The sequence below is a fragment of the Peromyscus maniculatus genome, chromosome 16 (assembly GCF_049852395.1).
Source record: "Peromyscus maniculatus bairdii isolate BWxNUB_F1_BW_parent chromosome 16, HU_Pman_BW_mat_3.1, whole genome shotgun sequence".
NCBI classification, from domain to species: Eukaryota; Metazoa; Chordata; class Mammalia; order Rodentia; family Cricetidae; genus Peromyscus; species Peromyscus maniculatus.
In genome coordinates, this window is record NC_134867.1 from 47,818,812 (window position 1) to 47,824,279 (window position 5,468).

Sequence of the window (5,468 nt, forward strand, 5' to 3'; positions counted from 1 at the left end):
ACAGAAAAGCTGCTTCTGCTTTCTAAAAATAAAAGGATAACTTTGCCAAATGTGTAAGATTACTTGTGCCTCCATTATGGGGTGTTGAGAACTGTGTGGTTAAGCCACAGAATTGACTTACATATCAGAGGCAAGTAGCTCTAGATCAAGGTCAGCCACATTGGTTTTGTTTATGGTTTCTCTCTAGTTTGTAGATGGCTATCCTCTCTGAGCCTTCCCATGGTCTTCCCTCTGTACCTGTTTGCACCCTGACCTCTTTTTTAAGCACAGCCATCCTGTTGGTTCAGGGTCTGTCCATGGGAGGTTATACCTAAATTGCTTCTTTTAACTATTTTTAAAACACTGGGCTGTGAGGGAATTTGAATTAAGCTCTGTAAGTGGACTAACCCAGATTTCTCAGGGAAACTTTGCTTGACTTGAAAGCGTGTTTGCCTTTGTTGTTGATCTTACTGTCTGTCCTCTATTATGCCCTGTTTGAAGCTGAGTACTTGCACACTTTGAAGTTGTATTTATTTTGATGGCAATGAAAGATGAATGAATGTACTGATCCTTTAAATGCTTGGCAAGCAAATGTAACTTTTGTGTTTATTTCAACGTCACATAACCTCGCTGAGTACTACAATGTGGACATATCACATTTCTGCCCCACCTCGGGCACTTACAACTAGGAGTAAACAAACCATTATAGAGATTTATTTACAGAAAAGGAATTCTTAGTGTGTCCTCTGAGGGCTGGGATGTTTCAGTTAGTAAAAGTACTTTTTGTCACACAACCATGATGACCTGAGGTCAGAGCCCCAGAACTCAAGAAATAGCCAGGCAAAATGGTACATATCAGAGATTGAGTTCTGCGGAGCTAGAGACAGGAGGATCCCTGTGGCTTGCTAAGTTGATGAGCTCCAGGTTCAATAAAAGTCCTTGTCCAAAAACTAAGTCTGAGAGTGACAGAGGAAGACATCAAACTTTGGCCTCAGTCTCTGACCTCCACTTGCATGTACACAAACACCAGACAGGTACACATACACACATGCACGAATGTTCTCTGGACTAGCAGCATCAGTAACACCTGTACAACTATTAGAAATGACTAACTCAGTTCAGCCCAATTTTTTAGGTACTAGTGTTGGGCCAAGACGTCTACAGTCTGACATCAGCTTATATATATATATATATATTTTTAAGATTTTATTTATTTATTATGTATACAGCATGTATGACTGCAGGCCAGAAGAGGGCACCAGATCTCATTACAGATGGTTGTGAGACACTATGTGGGTGCTGGGAATTGAACTCAGGACCTCTGGAAGAGCAGTCAGTGCTCTTAACCTCTGAGCCATCTCTCCAGCCCCCAGTTTGTATATTTTTGTCATATTTATGCATAGCACCATTTTGGAAAAACGTTTTCAGATAACAACTAACTCAGCCCCATGAGCTTGACACGTTTATATTGAAGCTCTTTACAAAGTAAATATGGTTTCATTCAGAAGATTAGTTATAAGCTTTCTTTAATTTTAGACAAAAAGAGAGGAAATGTGTGGTATTGTGTTCCCCAAAATATTGTGTACCTTAATAAACTTAATAAAGTAAATATGATAACACAGAAGTCATTTGGGTCTTGTAAACTACAAATGATATCTCTCACAAGGATGAGTTTTATAGCCTAGAAGTAATGCTCGAAGTTTTAGGGGGAAAAAGGTCTACGATACATAAAACATCAATTCTGGAGGATATGGGCAGAGCCTGGCTCATCAGACAGCAAAATATCACAAGGTTGTAAACTATATCCATTCCCAGCATTCCAGGAGGAGGAGAGGTTAAAAACCTCTTTCCTTTGAAGGACGCCTATGAGTTTAACTTTCCTGGCTTCTCCAGTGCTTATCTATGTGCACACGCATTATTTTTTTTACCTTCTACATAATGACATTCTATTACTTACATAATCAGACACCTAAGACTTAAAAAGCCAGAATTAAATTAGTAAAGATTTAAGACCCATAATAAATAATTACTGAACTACATGGAATTATTTTCTATGTCAAAACTCAGGGCTTCTGCTTGGGGTAGTAAAAATAATGACCTGCTAAAAAGCTATGTATATGCAGTTTTAATGTGCAGCACCATAAAATGTCAAAAGTAAACTAACAATAAGAACACCGTCCCTGCCCCCCAATACATGGAAAAGCAAATGGAGTAGCTATTGGTTATGCCCAAGGTCAGGGGAGAAATGACAGGGTCCTCTGACCTTCCCTTTCATCCACAACTCAGACTTTTTGTTATGAAACTCATTATTTCTCACCCTTACATGAATTCTAATTGTATCCATAAGTGTCTGTTGAAAAATTGCTATTTAAATTGAAATCTTCCCTCTTTCTCACATTAGCTTCCTCAGTTCTTCTGAAGGTCTGTTGAGAGTACGGAAAAGGCTTTGGTTGAGCATAGTTCTTGTCTCATTTGAACTCTTTCCCTCAATGATTGAAGCATGATAATAGTTTGTTGAGTTGCTCATGTAACCTAACTCTTATTTTACGTATGAGGAGGTCAAGTGACACAAGTGACCTGTTCAACAAGACCCAGATTGCTAATAAAGTCAGAGCTTAGGTGTTCTTAATGTAAACAGGTGTTGCTGGATATATTCAAAAGCATTAGAAATTAAGGTCTAAGTTTGGGGCAGGAAAAATAAGAGGTAGATGACAATGAGCTGCACTGTAAATCATTAACAGAAACTGAAGTTTTGATTATACACAAAGCCTTAATTAGAAACTTGTGTAAGTAATTTGACTTAATAAGTGCATAAAATATATAGAAAAATGAGATATTATGTTTTAATATAAAGGATATTTGAGCAGTAAGTATCTATGGAAAGTCTTTGGGACATTAGTAATCCTCCCTCCAACCATAATAATATTGCCCAACCTTTATCTGTGGAGCCTCTACTGTGCACCCTGTGATGCACTATAGCAGAGGCCAAGATTCTAGCTTTCAGAATTTCTGTAAGAAATGGGAAGGATTTATAAAAAGAGGATATCAGACTGCAGTAGAATTAGAACCAACCACTAAGAGGCTTTCGGGTGACAGTCGGAGGATCACGAATGCAGGTTTGTGCACTATGACTGAAATGGCCTTACTAAGCTGATGATGTACAGAGACCTGAAGGAAGCTGGGCAACAGGCACAGCATGTGCTGGGGAGAGTTACAGGCAGAGGGACCATCCAGGTAAAAGGCCCCGAGGAAGTACACTGGGCATGTGTGTGACACAATAACATACATTCCGAGGATGGAACATACAGGGGGATAGGTGCGAGAAGACAAGTAGAATCAGGCAATGGAGGGATGGAGCATGTAGGGCCTTGTAGCTCTTACAAGAGTTTAGGTTTCTTTAGTGAGTAGGAGAATTTTGTACAGAGGTATGACATTATCTGATTATCTGTCATGTGTCTTAAAAGGATCACTGATGACTGACTGTTCTGGAAAGACTGTAGGAAGCCATCACAACCCAGTGAACAATTATGGTGTCAAGGACAATGGTAGTTGGGAAGATGATGACAATTATTTGGGGTACAGTTGTAGTTTGAAGGCTAACTTGACTGATAGACGGATGTGAAGGATGAGAGAAGAAAAAGTTATCAGGACAATTCCAGAGTTATGGGCTTGAGTAAGGGGAGGATGTGGTGACATTTACTAAGATACATAATATAGCCAGGTGCTTTATTCTAATACTAGTAACTAATACAACTGATAAACAAGTCCATTTTATTTACTAAAAGCTCAGAGGGAAAACTTTATTGCTTATGATTTTATACCACTTTAATGGCATCTGTAGTGAATAATGTAGACATGAACTCCAGAGAGATTGCTTGGTAAAGCTTTTTGTTCCTCATTCTAGGAGAGGGAAGCATGCCATGCTCCCTGGCAGCATGTTGTGAATGGTATGTGTGTGGGAGATGTCAGCTTTACTGTCTCAATGCTTGTTCAAGGATGAAGGAGGAAAGGAGAGGAAGGGAAAGAAAGAAAAAAGTTTACAACCACTTAACGCTAGCCTTAGAAGGCAGAGATGTAAGGACTACTTGGTCCTCTTGATGAAGATGGAGACCTTCCAGTGCTACAATATTAATTCTGTAAAGGTATATTTTAGTGTTACTACATGTCCTATTGTGCTTGTGGATGTCACCTCCAGTTTCAGAATGCATTAAATTCACATGTAGAGCCCTTGAAGTACACAGGGACAGAACATTGACATTTTTATTCTTAGGAGGATTTGGCTGATAGGCTAAAGAATAGGCTTTTGTTATGCTGGCTGGTGTCTTTAATCTGAAGGTCACTGAATTGAACTTTAAAACTGTTAGTGTACAGTACCATGGATGTGTAGTCCCAGCTACTTGTGCAGCTGCTAAGGCATAAAAACTGAACATAAACATTTGTGACCAGTCTGGGCAATAGTTAAAGATTCCCTAGCTAACTCTATCAATGGAAAGCAAATCTCTCTCTGTCTCTCTGTCTCTGTCTCTGTCTCTGTCTCTCTCTCTCTCACACACACACACACACACACACACACACACACACACACACACACATCTACCTGATAAATGATATCTAAAAAGTTCAGGGTAATGGTTTGATATACATAAATACACATTATGAAATAATTTCCACAATCAAACTAATCAACACATCCATCACTTCATAGCTTGTTTTAGCAAATCTTTTGCACAGGCAAAACTAGTTCTAAAGTCATGCTTTCATCCTTTGAAAGTTTTTCATTTACAAGTGAACAGTGCAAGTTTGAAATAGAACACAAACCATTGTGTCTACAGCTCCAAGCTGCAATTTCAGTATTGGGTACAAACTTTAAAGCCAAACTTAAAATCTTCCAAATGGTCATTGTACTAGTTCCTTTCCTTGTTGCTATGACCAAATACCAGATGCTCAGTTCAGAGTGAACAGTCCATCATGGCCAGAAGCAGATACCACTTTCAAAAGCCTGCCCTCAGTGGTCCATTTGTGATACTGGGCCATGGCTCTAATGGTCTACAATGTCCCAAATTATTGTTACCATCTGAGAACCAACTATTCAAACACATGAGCCTGGGAGTTGGGGGCAGTTTATATTCAAGCCATAAGTCACTTAAACTTGTTATGATCAACCAAACTGCTTTTACATAGTATTCTGAATATTTCATTATCAGTGATGAAAAATCTCTCAATCCTGCCTGCCTCTACCCTAGAGATATCAGGGAACATTTTTATTTGGTGTGAACTGGGCATGGTAATTACAAGTGAAATCTAGTGGAAAGAGACCCTGGGTACTGCTCAACATTTTATAATAATGTACAACAGTGCACAGGAATTATCTAACCCAATGCACATTCCACAATATGTTCTCCACTGGAACCTTACAATTTGCCTGTCAACTCAATATTGGCACGCTGAAGGAAGATCAGCACTGTAGGGTTGTATTTCTGGGATAAGAC